Here is a 17640-nt window from a genome sequence, read left to right as displayed (position 1 = left end):
TTTAGTCTCCTAGGACTATGTAGAATTAACTAGACATGAAGTAAAGTACAAGTAAGTAATCAATTTTAGTATTTTGGGTTTTTGTGGTCTATTAATTGAGAAGGTGTTTTGGAAGTATAGATGAGATGCCTTTTTTTAAGGAGGTTTTTTTTTTTAATGCATGTAAGCTTTGAGATCACTAAAAACTAATAAACCAACCAATATAAATGAAACTTAGAAATTTCAAAGTGTGGGAAAGTTTTTTGAATATATGCATATGTTTCAAATGATCAGAAGTGATAAATGAGATCTCTCTAGTTTTGAAAAAATATGATAGATGAATAAAGGAATGTTATCTCAAAAGGAAAGTAAGATATGCTTCTAATTTTTTTCATTTACACTAATTGAGGATTGTCAGATTTACTAAAGAATCTTAGTGATATGTGTGATTCAAGAACCTAATATTTAATTATAAAAAAGCCCTTCTTTTTGAAATCTGAAGCTTAATGGTATTAGTATAAAAAAAGATAGTAGGGGGAACTGGTTCATTGTAAGCATTTTTTATGTGAGCTCCGCTTTACCTAGTAAGATTCCTTGTCATGATACATTATACTTTTTCATAGAAAGGAAAAATGTTTTTTTTGACCCATGTTTCAGTAGCTGGCAGATTTTGAAATGGGGACATCTCCAAGTTGATATTGGACACTAGCCACATAAAAGGACAAGGAGCCAAATGCATGAAACATTTGCTTTTTTGGCAGAAAGCCCCAGTATATGCTTCAATTTTCTTTTAAACAATCCAAGTAAACCTGATCATGGGCAGTTTCTTGTTTAGTGTGTTAAGTTCCCACCACAGCCCCAGCATGTAACTTGAGAACAGAGGGTCAAGCTTTTGTTGACAACTATGACACTTTCTGGCTCTGCTTCTGCAGTTGTAGAATCAGAACAGGGAATTGTTTTTCCTCTGATAAAAAGGAAGATTCTGAATTCCTTAAATGCAATTGGAACCCTGATCCTACACGTACATGTACACACAGAGAAGTACATATGCATAGTGTTCTTTTTATCCTGATATGTTTTATCTCAGTAATTACTCTTTGATACATTGCAGTGCTTTGGTAAATATTTATTGAAGAAAAGGAATTATTTTTTTGTATATAGTCTTACACAGATGACAAATCTTTACATGTAGATTGTAGACTTTCAAATCCATTCTCTGTCCATTTCCATTGTTAATACTTTATTTGAGGTCTCATTATATTAGCTTGGCCCATCATAATAGTCTTTCAGCTTGTCTCTGAATTCACTTCTTTTCAAATTCAGCCCGTATAAAGTCACTGGAGTGATCTTTCTAAAACCCAGATTTTGTCCAAATGAGGACATATTGACAGTGGTACAGGAGAAAGTAGGTGAAAAACTGCAAATAACCTAAGTGTTAAAAAATGAAGAGTAGTTCCACCTATATGTTACATATGGTCTGCCGTATAGTCCTCAAAAATCTAAGAAAGAATATAAAAGGTAAATGTTCCCTTGTGTGGCTAAGTGAAGAATATAGGCTTCAAAATAGTCTGTATAATATGATCCTTCTGTTTAAAAGTGTATAAAATATAAACAGAAATAATATGAATATGGTAGATTTGAGTAATGTTTTTCTTTTCTGTGCTTTTTCATATCTTATAAAAGCATACATTACTTTATAAATAAGGGGGAAATTAATAAACCATAACATACGACCTATTCATATTATTCTTTTTTTAAAAATTTATTTATGATAGTCACAGAGAGAGAGAGAGAGAGGCAGAGACATAGGCAGAGGGAGAAGCAGGCTCCATGCACCGGGAGCCCGATGTGGGATTTGATCCTGGGTCTCCAGGATCGCGCCCTGGGCCAAAGGCAGGCGCCAAACCGCTGCGCCACCCAGGGATCCCATATTATTCTCTTTTGAAGCTATCATTAGCTTTCTGTATTTTACAGAGGTATTTCCAAAAAGTAGTCCATAGTTATGACTGTATTAGAATCACCTGGGGGTATTCAGATTCCTGAGGTCTATCCCAGACATGAAACGAAAACCTCTACGGTTGTCTAGGAATATGTACTTCTGGCAGATGCCACCATTAAGTTCTGAAACTGGCCTACAGTATAGAATAAAACAGTAGATGACTTTTCTATGATCTGATACCTGAATGCCTTCCCAGCCTCATTTCTTCCCCAGGCACTTTGCTCGTTAGTCTGAACTGCTTGCTCTTCCTCAGAGGTATATCTCATGGTTCTGTATTTACTTATAGCTTAAGGAAAGCCAAGAACCTGGCTGTCGTAGGTATGGAGCACTGGTGATAGTGTTGCTCCTCATTAAAGGTTTGATGAATGAATGAATGCCATTCCTCTGGATTAAATGACAATGTCCATTCAGTGAATTCTTCCTATTTTAAAATGTCCTGAGACATCACCTCCGTTGTGAAACGCTCCTGACTTTCCTCAAAGTTAATCCTTTGTGCCACCATTGTACTTTGTGCCTCTCTTAGAGCTGTTATCACACTGACATGCAAGTAGTTGTTTTTTGGTTTATCTGGCTTCCCTATTAGAGTGTAAGTTTTGTGAGGACAGGTGAGTATGTTTGCCAGTCTTTGTGTCCTCAGTGCTTGGTTGGTGCCTAGATATGCAGTAAAAATTAGTAGGAAAAAACTTATGACAGAAGGACAAATTTTGTATGACTCCACTTGTATGAGGTGTCTGGAATAAATTCATAGAGAAAGAAAGTAAATTAGTGATTACTAGGGGCTGGGGAAAGGGGAGATGGGGATTTATTGTTAAGTGGGTGCAGAGTTTCAGTTTGGGATGATGAAAATATTCTAGAAATGGATAGTGATAATAGTTATACAATAGTGTGAATGCACTTATAATGGTTATACAACAATGTGAATGTGCTTATTAATATGACTGAATTATACACTCAGAAAGTTAAAATGGTAAGTTTTATGTATATTGTCTCACACAGATACACAAACCACCTCTTGAAGGTAAAGACCTTGGCTGTTCACTCAGCTTTGTTCTCTATAGTTCTTAATGTTGTTTTGCTTCACTGTGTCTTCTTTTGACTTGATTTTAAAGATGTTTGAAATTAAGTCAAATGTACAGAGAAAGCACATAGGAAATCCTTTAACAAGTCAACGGAATTTATAAAGAGGAAAACCTAGCATATTGCTTTCTAAAAATCACATATTTAAAGAAAATATCATGATATTAACAAGTCAACAGAATTTATAAAGAGGAAAACCTAGCACATTGCTTTCTAAAAATCACATATTTAAAGAAAATGTCATGATATTACAAATAGTAATTAAAATTGAAGTAGCTATCACCTACTACTAACAGGTAGATAGTGGTGAAACAGAAGCAATATAGAATCATGGAACTTCAAACTTGATATGGTTAAAGGATCTTTTTTTTTCTTTACTTAGAATTGTCTCCCTACTCAAGTCCAGGATGATTGGCAAGCAATACATTGAGTACCTTGGCAGTATCCTAAGTGATTTTTGCAGATGATCTCATTTGAGCTGCTTACATCTCCATGAAGTAATGATGATTCTGTGCTTTCATAAGGAAATCACATATGCTATTTAATACTATTCACTTGGAGCAGTTGCAAACCTTGTGTGTGTGTATACACACAAGCACGTGCATATGTGTATATTCCTTCTAGTACAGTGATTCTCTGTGATTCAGTTTGCAAAATAATTTTTTTTTAAGAGGCAAGCAGAGAGAGAATCCTAAGCAGACTCCAGGCCCAGCACAGAGCCCCATGCAGGGTTCAGTCTCACAACCCTGAGATTAGGATCTGAGCTGAAACTAAGAGTCAGTCACTTAACCAAATATGCCACCCAGGTGCCCCCTAAAGATTTTTAAGTAATCTCTACACCCAACGTGGGGCTCGAACTCACAATCCTGAGTCAAGTCATATGTTCTACCGACTGAGCCATGCACTCCACAAAATAATTTCTTTGGGAGCAATTTAAAAGGGAGATTTGGGGACTTTGCACCTAGAGTTTCTGACAGAAAAGGTCTGGAATGCTTCTCTTTTAGATAGTCTTAGAACATAATGAAAGAAATACTATTACAATGAAATATATTTTGGACTGATAAAGATCTATTTTAGAAGCAAATCTCATTTTTGGAATGATTGAAATCTAATAAAAATGGCATATTCTTCTTATGACTGCATCATTCCTATCAACTCCCTGTTCTTTGTTGTCAATGATTTTCATATCTGTACTTCCTACCTACTGCCATTTTCTGTGAAGCATTGAGAAATCCTGGTGAGTGACTGATAAGATGAAGATTTGTTCATTCTTCGGTTCTTTTTCCTTAATTTTATTGAGGTATGACTTACATGAAACAAAATTGACCAATCTTAAGTATATAAATAGATGAGTTTTGGCAAATATAGCAATCCTGTAACTACCATCACCACAGTCATGATATATAGAACATTTCTATTACCCTAAAAAGTTTCCTTGTGTCCCATTCAATCAAACCTCCCTCCCTCCTACCTCCAGCAACCACATCTGCCTTGTCGCTATAATTACTACATCTAATTACAATATACATTATAATTACTATAGTTTTGCCTTTTCCAGAATTTCATGTAAATGGAATCAGAATATGTAGTCATTTGTACCCTCCTCCATATTCTTGCATGTATGAGTAGTATGTTCCTTTATATTGCTAAGGATATAGCAATCCCATTATATGGATATACTGTTCACAAGGATCTAGACATTTAGATTGTTTCTGGTTTGGACTGTTACAAATAAAGCTGCTGTGAGCAGTCATGTTACAAGTCTTTGTGTGAATGTATTTTTTCATTTCTCTTACAGATACTTAGGGATGAGATGGCGGGTCATATAGTTTACTTCATGAGAAACCACCAAACTCTTTTCTAAAGTAGCATTTCATTCTGCATTACCTCCAACAGTGTATGAGAGGTCCAATTTCTCCATATTCTTAACATTTGGTTCTGGTTTAGTCTTTTTTAAATTGTATCCTTTCTAGTGGGAATGAAATCCTACCTTACTGTTTTAATTTTCATTTCTAAGGACTAAGGATACTGCACATCTTTTCATGTGCTTATTTGCCACTCACATATCTTCTCTGATAAAATATCTGTTTAAATCTTTTGCCATAAAAAAAGAGTTGTTTTCCTTCTGCTGAGCATCAGCACCCCCTTAGACTCCCCACCTGCCCCAGATTCCATTACTTGGCCTTACTCTCTTTCCCTTTGTGTTCTTTGGACATCTGGCTTCTTAGACTTAGAACTTTCCCAACTCTCAGCTTAGGCCCAGGCATTTCCTTACTATTCATGTAGAACTATGAATCTCTGTTATCTTACGTGAGAATTCTTTATGGTTCCATCCTTTCTACAGTGTGCCTTAAAACCCATGTGGGATAAATTTAATAGTTTCTTGGGCACTTACTCTTGTGAGCTGACTAGAATAGTTTTTAGGTAATCTCTTACTTTGCTCTTGAGTACTCTCAAGAGTTACAGAACCAATACTATGCTGTCTCCTTTTTTAAACTTAGTCATTTTACCCAGGAGATGCTATCTTAGCTTTTTTGGGTGTATTAACTTCTACATAACACAGATTGGTTGGTTGTCTTTCCCAGCCAAAACAACATGAGCAACAGATTGAGCAGAGGCAGATACGAGAACCCAGCTTTCTCTTAGTAAGCCAGACATTAGAGAGATTTACGAAAATGTAAAACAGTTTCTATCTTCACACCAATTTTTTTCTTCTGAAAAATAAAATGAAATGCTATTCATGTTAACATATAATAGGTTTATTGTTTTTAATGAATGAAAATGTTAATATTTTATATATTTCTTAGGTTTAAAGAAATTAAATATGGTAATTATTAACAGATATTACCCAGGTAAAACTCTTCAGGGTCCACCATAACTTTTAAGAGTGAAAAGCAGTCCTGAGACCAAAAGGTTTGAGAACTGCTGTAGCCAGTATTTATTAAGCACTTAATACATGCCAAAGTACTTTACATGTTTTAACTCCTTTAATTATCAAAGCAGCCCTGTTACTTAGGTACTGCTATTATCTTCAGTTTACTAGTGAGGAAATGAAGGCAGAGAGAGATTAAAAAACCTATCCAAGTTCAAATAGTAAATAGAGAAGCTGGGATTCAAACTTAGTCTTATCCTTTTCAAAACTTCAACCTCTAACATTCTCCTTTCCAGTATATAGTTAATCATGAATTCCTGTTATTTCTTTAAAATATTCTCACTTCTGTATTCTTTTCTTACCATTGCATACTAATCCTGGTCCTTTCTTAGAGTCAGCAGCTTCTACCTAGGTTACTTGTCTGCCATTGTCAGATTTATAGCCAGATGTACGGCTTTTATCATTTCTTTCCTCTTCTCCATAATCTGTTACAGCTTGCTCTTACGCACTACTTTAAGCCCATACTTTTCCTCTTTTTTTTTTTTTTTTGTAATTTTATATAGCACTTATCCTCCCATCTTGAGGACTCCTATTACACATATGAGTCTGTTTCAAGTTGTTGCATAGGTTACTAATGTTTTGATCTTTTTTTTTTTTTTCAGGCTTATTTTGTGCCTCATTTGGGGTAATTTCTATTGCTGCTTTTAAGTTTTTAATCTTTAATTCTGGCATTTCTAATGTGCTATTAATTCCATCCATTGTACTTTTCATCTCAAACATTTTTCATCTCTGTTAAGATGTAAATTTTGATTCACATTCTTTTTATATTGTCCGCATCTCTGCTTAATGTGTCCAAGCATTCCTCCACTTCCTTCAGCGTACGGATTTATAGTCAAAAGAGTTATCTTGGTATCTTTGCTGATCCCAGTACTTACCAGTTCTTGGCTTGTTTCTATTGCTGCTTTTTCTTCTCATTATGGGCCATATTATTCTATTTCCATGCCTGATAATTTTTTATTAGATGTCAGACATTATGAATTTAACCTTATGTTTGGGTTATTTTGTATTTCTAGAAATATTCTTGAGTTTTATTCCAGGACTCTGTTACTTGGAAATCGTTTGACACTTTCAATGCTATTTTTATGCTTGTTCAGGTGAAACCAGAGCAGACTTTATATAGGGCTAATTTTGCTTCATTACTGAGGCAATGACCTTGTGATTATCCTGCCTGATGTCCTGTGAAGGTTGAGACTTTTTCCTTTCTGGATGGTACACATTATTCCTGCCACTGTCTGACCCCCTGAAATTGTTCCTTCTGCTCCTTTTAGTTCTTTTGCTGCTTTGAGTAGGTTCCTCACAAGCATGTGCTGATACTACTCAGTAAGTCTTCAGGGAGCCCTCCCCGGATCTACTCTACTCTCTCTCTGCAACTGTCTCCTCTCTGGTACTTGACCACCATGTTCCAGCAAACTTGGACTCATGCTTCCTCAGGTTGCTGGTCTCCACTCGGCTTCCTTCTACCTCTGCTCCCTGGAGGCTCCCTCTAAGCAGGTAGCTATTAGAAGAGGTCTCACTTTGTTTCCCCTCTGTCAGGGATTACTCTTCTTACCAGCCATTGTCTAATGTCTGAAAACTTGGGGTTTGTTGTTGTTTTTTGTTTCAGGCAGGAGGGTAAATCTGTTCCTTATTACTCCATGTAGACTGGAATCTCCCTGTCTGTTCATTTTTTTAAAAAATTCAGCTCAAATACTAACTCCTCTCCAAAATGTTTCATAATCCATTTTCTAGTCAGGGATTGTTTAACTGCAAAGAACAGAAGCCCTTTCAAAGAAGCTCTAATAAAAGAGATTTATTATTATAATAGAGAAATCTCTTAGATCTTCACTGCATGGTACAAACAGGTCTGTCTTCTCTTCCATTCTCTTCTCTGCACACCAGTCTTCTCTGCAGGGTTCTTTCCACCTGCTTTTGACTCTCACTTGCCATGGTATTAACTCTGGCTTTAACTCAACATGACCTTTCAGCTCAAGTCCTTATACTGTGTAATCAGATTACCTATTTATGTAAATGGCCCCAAGGAGCCAGAAAATTAGTATTAATCCTTGGTAAGCAAAGTTCAATAGTGACATGACCATGATTAATATTACAATTAATGTGTTTTAAATGAAAAAAAGTTTTAGAAATAAGTATTTCTCACGCAAAATAACTAGGAAGTTAGTCTCAAATAATATTGAGTAAACACAATGTTTGTACCAAGATAGCTCAGACATTTCGCTTCTGTTTTTTTATTAAATAATATGGTTCATCTGTGAACATTTTCAGAGCACATATTATGTACCAGACACTGCCAAAAACAAGAATAATACAAAGGAGCTTATACTCTCATACAGCCCATGGAACCAAATCCAGCCCTACCACCTGTTTTTGTAAGTAAAGTTTTATTGGATCACAGCCCCTTCCATTTATTTCCATACTACCTGTAGCTGTTTTTGTGCTTTAGAAGGTATAGATATTTGCAGCAGAGACTCTATGGCCCATAAAGCCTAAAAATGTACTATTTGTCCTGTTAGAGAAAAAGTTGGCCAACCTGTGGTATTAGGTGGTTACAAGTATTTTTTAATATCAAAAGTTTGATTTCTTTTTGCAGTGTCAAGACCTTCTTTATCAGGTCTTAGACTTTGACCAGAATGAATATTTAGAAGTTAAAGGGATGCCTGGGTGGCTCAGCGGTTGAGCATCTGTCTGCCTTCGGCTCAGGATGTGATCCCAGAGTTCTGGGATGGAGTCCCACATTGGGTTCCCTCTGGGGAGCCTGCTTCTCCCTATGCCAATGTCTCTGTGTCTCTCATGAATAAATAAATAAGATCTTAAAAAAAAAAAGTTATTTTCCTACAGTCCTGACATTAGCCATTTAAAGCTCTTTCCTCCTCTCCCCCATTTTTAAGAAGGTCTTGGCTTCATTCATGAAAACCATAGGATTGTTTTGTCTCTTAATTTCTGGTTGGATTTGGAGTACCTCACATGAGGGCATCTGGGTTTACTGGTGATTCAGAACACATGCGGTATGGTATTTGGCAAGAGGTCAAAGGCCAAGTGTTGCAGCCACCCACATAACAATCTTTTGCAAACAATCAAGTGTTTTCTGTAATTGTAGCAAAACAGATTTTTCTTCTCTCATACTATATTAAAACAAAAGCAATATGCTTTGAAATGGTTGAAAATTAACTAGTTTTCAAATTAAACACAAACTCAGGGAATACCATCTAAGTCTAAACGTGCTTGTGAGGTTAGTAACCAATATGTATAGTTCTTCTTGTGTTCATGGTTATCATTAGTTAAGGTAAAGAAGTCTGACACAGATTTGCATGAAGTCATTCACCCTTCAAGTCTCTGCTACCATAAAAATAGATGTTATTCATTTTTAATATGTGTCTCTTTAAAATGCCATAGTTACGAATCTCAATATCAAATGCTAGATTCTCCTCCTGCTCCACAGTAGGAGATTCGCACTGAAAAGAATATAAGAAAAGAGTCCCTTTGATTTTGGGAGTTTTTATAACTAGGTTAACCATTCATCCCAGTTTGCTTGGAATGTTCCTAATTTATACTAGCATAATTATTAATAGTGCCTCTGTTTATTCAGAAAAATCCCAGTTTAGATGACAAATGGTCACCCTATTTATCTATAATCATGTTGACCGTTGAGCAGCTGGATCTGCTTTAAAATTTAGTATTTACCCAGCTTTTACATTTATTCTGATTCTAAATTTCAAAGGACCATTGGTAATTGATGACTGCAAGACAGCACAGTTGTTAAAGTGAAATTTAACTTGTGTGCAGGCTTATCTGATAGTTAAGAACCTAGATTGTGGGACGCCTGGGTGGCTCGGTGGTTGGGCTTCTGCCTTTGGCTTGGGACGTGATTTCAGGATCCAGGTTCGAGTCCCACATCGGGCTCCCCGTGGGGAGCCTGCTTCTCCCTCTGCCTGTGCCTCTGTGTCTCTCATGAATAAATAAATAAAAATCTTAAAAAAAAAAAAGAACCTAGATTGTGTGTGTTTCTTTTTTTTTTTTTATTAATTTTTTATTTATGATAGAGAGAGAGAGAGAGGCAGAGACATAGGCAGAGGGAGAAGCAGGCTCCATGCACCGGGAGCCCGATGTGGGACTCGATCCCGGGTCTCCAGGATCGCGCCCTGGGCCAAAGGCAGGCGCCAAACCGCTGCACCACCCAGGGATCCCCTTGTGTGTGTTTCTAAGGCTCAAAATAATTTGAATCTTTACTGCTAAAAATGAACTTATGGTGTAGTGTTTAGGGACTCCTCAGTCTCTTTTCCAATCTGCTTCTCTAGGCTTTTCTCATTTTTCTTTCTCTTTATCACAAACTCTAGATTTCCATCTCACTTAGACACTTGGATTTTCCTGAATATATCCTGCACTTTTTTCTAACATACCTTTCTTATAGTATTCCTTCTATTTTTTTTTTGCACTACCTTTTCCTGTCTATGCCTATTAAATTCTTGCCCATTCTTTAAAGTCCAGTGCAGGGGATCCCTGGGTGGCGCAGCGGTTTGGCGCCTGCCTTTGGCCCAGGGCGCGATCCTGGAGACCCAGGATTGAATCCCACATCGGGCTCCCGGTGCATGGAGCCTGCTTCTCCCTCTGCCTGTGTCTCTGCCTCTCTCTCTCTGTGTGTGTGACTATCATAAATAAATAAAAATTTTTTAAAAAAAAAAGTCCAGTGCAAATATCACTTCTATGAAACCTTTTTTGCCACACCCCTGTTCTAATTAATTTTTCTTTTCTCTAGGTTCCCTAAGCATTTTGTTTCCGTCTCTGTTATATATTTGACTTGGTGCCCCAACCCTATTCCCGGCTAGAGTTGAGGCAAGAGACTATATTAAATTCATTTTAAAATCACATTATTGGGGCATCTAGGTGGCTCAGTCCATTAAGCCTTTGCCTTCGGCTCAGGTCATGACCTCAGGGTCCTGGGATCTAGCCACATTGGGCTCCCTGCTCAGCGGGGAGTCTGGTTCTCCCTCTGCCCCTGCCCTACCTCCCTGCTTGTGTGCATATTTGCTCTTTCTCAAATAAAGTCTTCTAAAAATATAAATAAAATCACAGTACCTATACAACACCATTTATGTACTAGGTGTTCAGTAAAAATATATGGTTGATGGGATCCCTGGGTGGCGCAGCGGTTTAGCCCCTGCCTTTGGCCCAGGGCGCGATCCTGGAGACCCGGGATCGAGTCCCACGTCGGGCTCCCGGTGCATGGAGCCTGCTTCTCCCTCTGCCTGTGTCTCTGCCTCTCTCTCTCTGTGTGACTATCATAAATAAATAAATAAGTAATTTAAAAAAATATATGGTTGATTGTTGGCTTATTCTCCTAATTTCTTTAGGACAACTAGGCCAGAAAATATTTTTAAAAGATACTTTCTTTGTAAGCTTTGTAAGGGTAACTCTAGTACTCCAATTTCTAAGTTTATTTACTACTTTTACTTGTCTTTATTTTATCTATATTTTTGTTAACACTTTTTTTCCTTCCGAGAGTATATTCTCATTGACACTTTAACTAGGACCAAAAGTTTGTTTTTCCTTCCCTTCCAGGGTGGTTTGCCAGGTTCCACGTCCTTCTTACATTCTTTCTCCATTGCCATCTTATTATCTTCTGCTAATTCTTGAAGATGATGAGATGACCGGTTGTCTACTTACATTAGTTCTCTGGATTAATCATTGCCTTCCACAAATTTCCTTTATTTTGGCCACTATATTTTTAAGGAAGAAATAGGATGAAAGGTATTAAGGAGTTCAGGAAAGTATACCTTACACATTAACCTACTTTGTAAAATTTTTCTAATGGCACAAAGGAAAAATGAGCAGGTGACATTACAGCCCTGGCATTTCTTTTTCTTTCAAGTCTAATATCATTAGACTTGGAGTGTAGCTCTTTAGGCATGTTATCTTGGCTATATCAAAATTTTTTATTTTGTTTGGATGAAAGAAGAAGTTCACAGGAATTTTCAGAACCTAAAACCAAAAGGTGCAGCCAAGTGCTAAACAGCTGTCTTTGCCATAGCTGTTAATCAAACCATCATTTGTCCTTGATGTAGGGACTGGCAGTTGGGAAGTTTTGTTATAGAATTGTATTCAGTGCTCTGAACACATGTGAAACCTTTCATTTTCTTCACTCCAAATAATAATTAGCATTTTAGTTTACATAAATTAGAGCTAAGGATTGTGACTTGTAAATGAAATATAGGATAAGTCAATTGGTCTCATCTACCTTGTTTGTGTTACAGACTAAGTTCTTGGGTCATATATATGATAGATTGATGAAGTCTAAAGTTAATCTGTTCTCTCACATAAGGAAAATTAAATAATAACCCCTAACTTGTGGGAGCATCAAGGTATACTTTATATTTCACCATGTTCTTGTGAGATGGATGTTATTTTGGAATACATGAGATACCTAAAAACCTATTAGAAGGGAAGCTTACAATGGAGGTTACATCAAATATTACAGATCCATAGATTCGTTCATAGCTTTTGACGAAGAGCTCTCAAATTCTCTGTTACTTTCTCTATTACTTCATCTTTGGGAAGTTCAGCTAGATTTGGGCCAACATGCAGGGTGTTTGGGGCAGTAGGCGAGGTAGTGGGACAACCTTGCCTAATGGCAGTCTCACTCTTGGTGTTCTGCTTTTGGCCCTTCAGTTCATAGCAGTGAGTTAAGGTCACCTTGAATTGTACTACCATACACTTTTATCATGAGGGATGAGTAGTAGCATTTCACAGTACAGAAAAATTACTGTCCTTAGATCAGAATTAGTAAGTTAATTGTGGTTTGAGAAGGAGCTTAAAGATTATGGGTTGAAGAAAAACTGTCTTTTTTGTTATGTTTTAAAGAGATAGATTGATAGTTTTTCTAAATAGGGAATTAGATGATTTGACAGACTTGAGAGACTCAAAAGGCTAAAAATTGCCTAGAAATGCTAAAATTAGGAGTACTCCTCTTGGTAGTTTATAGGTTTAAACTGAAGAAATTAATGAATGTATAAATTACTTTCATTGAACACTGATTATAAGGTAAATGTTTAAGAGATCTTTAAGAAATGTCAAGTAAATTTGAAATCAGCATTGGTAGAAGGATTAGGAAGGAGTATGGATTATGGAAGAAATGCCAGTGTTAACTGTTATTCTTAAAGGTCTGATACTAAAAATATTTGCATTTGATTCAATACCTTTTAATTTTGGATATTTAAAAAAATAATAATTTTGGATATTTTTCATTTCCTGTTAAGAACTCATTGGAGGGGTGCCTGGGTGGCTCAGTCAGTTAGGTGTCTGCCTTCAGCTCAGGTCATGATCCTAGGGTCCTGGGATCGAGCCCCACATAGTACTCTGTTCAAGTAAGGAAACTGCTTCTCCCCCTCCCTCTGCCTGCAACTCCTGCTGCTTGTGCATGCACGTGTACTCTCTCTCTGTCAAATAAAATCTTAAAAAAAAAAAAAAAGACTCATTGGAAAGTATCACAGTGATAATTTTGAAAAATATCACATCTGTGATGTGATTACATATAGGTAGTTCCTTATCACTAAATATGATAAAAATACATACCTGGAGTTTTTGTTACTTTTTAAAGATTTTATTTTATTTTAAAAGATTTTATTTATTTATTCATGAGAGACAGAGAGAGAGGCAGAGATGCAGGCAGAGGGAGGAGCAGGCTTCATGCAGGGAGCCCAATGTGGGTCTTGATCCCGGGTCTCCAGGATTACCCCCTGGACTGAAGGTGGCACTAAACCGCTGAGCCACCGGGGCTGCCCTTTAGAGATTTATTTTAGACAGTGTGCTTGTGAGCGGGTTGGGGGGGGGGGCAGAGGAAAAGGGAAAAGGAAAGACTCTCAAGCAGACTCCCTGCTGAGCGTGGAGCCCAGTGTGGGACTTGATCTCATGACCCTGAGATCATGATCTGAGCTGAAATCAAGAGTTAGATGCTTAACTAACTGAGCCACCCAGGTGCCTTAGTTATTTTTAAAATTTGTTTGAGTGGTACTTTGCTAAAGTGAAAAGAACACCAAACTAAGAATCAAGAGTTTAGAATACGTCTGGTTCTGAGGTCCTTGGAATTCTTATCCAGTTAACTGTGTGACTTGAGGTACTCCTGAATCTTTTATCTCATATATAAGATGGGTAAACAAACTGTTATCTTCATACAAGGAGTTACTATGGAACAACAAAAAGGAATGAACTACTCATAATGTGGTATCCTGGATGAACATTAAAATAGTGCTGAGTGAAAGAATTGAGACATAAAAGAATATGCCATTTTTATGAAGTGCTAGACAAAACTATTGTGAAAAATCAGAACAGTGATTGCTTCAGAGGAGGTGGGGATTGACTAAAAAGCAGCACAAGGGAATTTTGGAGGTGATGAAAGTGGGAATTGTTCCATAACTCATCAAATTACATACATTTGTCAAAATTAATAAGGTGCAGTTAGTATTTGTGCATTTTATTATCTGGAAGTTTTACCACTCCTCCTCTCTTTGCCCACCCCCCTCCCCTGAAAAGAACAAAAAACAAGTATTCCATGTCATCCTTGTGCAAGGACCATGCTAATCTCTGTATCATTCCAATTTTATTAGATGTACTTTTCTCAGTGGTAGTGGATAGGAGTTCTGAAACTACTTTTTATGTTTTTTAGGATTGTGCAAACAATTAATACAGTAAGGAAAATGGGAACCAGGTTTCTTACTGTTTAACAAAAGAGAAACATGGACATAGGGACAACTAGAATGTTTCTAGGATATTGGGTTGGAATTGGAGGTATCAAATGAAAAAAGGAATTGGAGGTATGAGTATGGTTTTTATCATATACAGAGAAGGATGGATGGATAGATAGAGAAATAAATATAGGGTATGTGTATGTATATAAATATATAAATTTCCTAGTATGTGCTCATGGATTCTAGAAGTAATGATACCCCCATAGCATTGAGGATACTTTGTGTCCAGATCTTGATTTCTAAATAATATTCTCCACTAAAAGTAACCAAGACTCCCTTGGGAAAAGTGCAAGATGAACCTGAACACCTTCTTGTTTCAGAAAATAAAAAAGTGTTCAAGGAATGATGAGAATCAAAAGGACATTGAATTCTGGTTTCCACTCAGACATGAAAGAAATTAGAAGTTGTCACTCTTGTCCTTATAGTAGGAACAAAGTTAAACTAAAAAGCAACAGTTCTTCTTAGATCCATCAGAGAACTGAGATCACAGAGTAAACTAATGCCCCCAAAACTGGAGAGACAGGCAAATACAAAGAATCACAGCTTGCTGGGAGCATAAGCTAATGAAGCCAGGAACTAGTAAGAAAACTTAACTGTAACTGATGACCTGCCAGAAGCTGAGTGTGGATTAGCTTGATAGTTAAGCACTCCTGGGGGTCCAGTTTTAGGACGGCTCCCACGCTCTTGTGAGTTTTTCCTCCACAGGCTCCACCAGGTTCTCACTGTTAAGATCGGAAGGCAGGTGGATTTCCTCATGCTTCCCGCAGGAGAGGAATAGTAACCATTTTGAAATAAGCCCACAGCATTCTGTTTTCTCCCTGCTTAAAAGGGAAACTACCAGAGCCTAACCAGCTTGGGGAAACCAACTTTTTCTCTAGCCTTGCTGTCTCTCTAAGAGAGGAAAAACTGCTGAGAGGCACTTTCAAAAGCCACAGCCAGGAATACAGACCCACTAAAAGACTCAGACCTCATCATTGGATTATGGAATAGTTCCCCTCTCCCCACACTTTACCTCTACATCAACAGGGCTCCTGTATAATAATAGAGGATTACAGACGAAAGAACTGCAGGGTTTGTACTTTATTTAGGGAGTTTCTAGGGAAACCCAAAGACAAGGAAGTTAGAGAAATTTTAGTTTTGATACCCATAGCTACAGTAAATACAGCCTGACTCCTAGTCAGATACGACAGAGATTTTGGAATTGTCAGACTGGAAATTTAAAATAACTAAGATCAATATGCTAAGGGCTCTAATGGAAAAAGTGAACAACATGTAAGAACAGATGGGTAATGTAAGCAGAGAGATTGAAATTCTAAGAAAAAAGTCAAAAGAAAATACTAGCAATCAAAAGCACTGTAACAAGTAAGGAATGCCTTTGATAGAGAAGAGAGAAAGGAGCAAAAACAAATATTTGAAATGCTAATAGCTAAAAGTTGAAAACTCCAAACTACCAATCCAGGAAGCTCAGAGGACACCAAATATGACAAATACCGAATCTACACCTGGTAGTGTAGAAGTGTTGAAAGAAAAAAAAAATCACCAACCTAGAATTCCATATACATTGAAATGGTCTTTCAAAGTGAAGGAAAAATGAAAACTTTCTCAGACATAAAAATTGAGGGAACTGTCACCAATAAGAGCTGTTACTTGCAAGAAATGTTAAAAGAAGCTTTTCAGAGAAAAGGAGCGTTAGTGAGGGAATAAATGAAGGTGTAAAATAAAACCTTTTGTTTTCTCAAGTGGATATAATAGATAATACACAATGTATTGGGTGATTATAGCTTATACTTAAGTGAAATTTGAAGCAATGTTACAAGGGGTAGCAGAGAGAATTTGGAATACTGTTTGAAGGTACTACCTGTGAAATGCAATATAATGCTATTTGACAGTGGTTGTAGATTAAATGTATACAGCAAACTCTAAACAACCACTAAAAAAGTTTTAATACTTTTTCAGTTTTAATACTTTAAAGATGATGCTCCACTGACTTCTGGTTTGCATTGTTTTTGATATGTTTGGCAATATGTTTTTGTCCAACATTTCATAATTTTCATGACTTATAACTGCCTTATTCAGGCTCCCCTGTAACCAGTTTTATGCTTAGTAGAGTTAATTGGCCATATCGGTCTGATACTGTTAAGTAACTGAATGTAGTTCTAAGAAAACTTCCATTGAATTCTTGTACAATATTTTTGGATGGGGTGCTTTGAGGGGTGCGAGGAGGCTATGCTGCTTCTACCTTTTGACAGAGCAACTATTAAGTGTGTATGGTAGGTCAGTTTTATTAAGTTTATTGTCTGAAAGTTATCAAAACTTTCTTACATTGACAATTTTTAATCTTTAATTGCTTTATCTGTTTTTGGTAATGATCACTTTAAGTAGAACATTGCTAATTGACACATATATATCTTAATGTGATTGAATGTTTAAAATAGTATACTTAGTGCATCATCAAGTGGAAATAGAGACATATAAGTGGTTTTAGAAGCTAATGTTTGTATTTCTCTTAATTTAGTCATAATTTATTTCTGTAATACAAATCTAATAATTCATTTTAATGAATGCATTGATTTTTTTTAAATTTTCATTTATTTATGATAGTCACAGAGAGAGAGAGAGAGAGAGAGGCAGAGACATAGGCAGAGGGAGAAGCAGGCTCCATGCACCGGGAGCCCAACATGGGATTCGATCCCGGATCTCCAGGATCGCGCCCTGGGCCAAAGGCGGGCGCCAAACCGCTGCGCCACCCGGGGATCCCGAATGCATTGATTTTAATGGTATATTCAAAATTAGGTCTTTTCATTAGAGACCTCCAGAAAAAAGAAAATCCAGTGAGCATGAATGGGCTAAAAAATTATTTAAGAGCTTTATTCAGATACAGTTTACAGTTTGCCTGTTCATCCATTTTGTATCAGTAC

At 36.9% G+C, this 17640-nt stretch overlaps 1 protein-coding gene and 1 pseudogene across 1 annotated transcript in view; one reads left to right on the top strand and one right to left on the bottom strand.

Moving 5' to 3' along the window:
• Positions 1 to 17640, top strand: part of REV3L (REV3 like, DNA directed polymerase zeta catalytic subunit) — a 178899-nt gene that overhangs the window by 20614 nt on the left and 140645 nt on the right.
• Positions 14503 to 14599, bottom strand: LOC129513188 (U6 spliceosomal RNA; annotated as a pseudogene).

The sequence above is a fragment of the Nyctereutes procyonoides genome, unplaced genomic scaffold (assembly GCF_905146905.1).
Source record: "Nyctereutes procyonoides isolate TBG_1078 unplaced genomic scaffold, NYPRO_anot_genome, whole genome shotgun sequence".
In the NCBI taxonomy this organism is placed as follows: Eukaryota; Metazoa; Chordata; class Mammalia; order Carnivora; family Canidae; genus Nyctereutes; species Nyctereutes procyonoides.
Note: the sequence above shows the minus strand (reverse complement) of the source record. Positions and strands in the feature narration are given on the sequence as shown.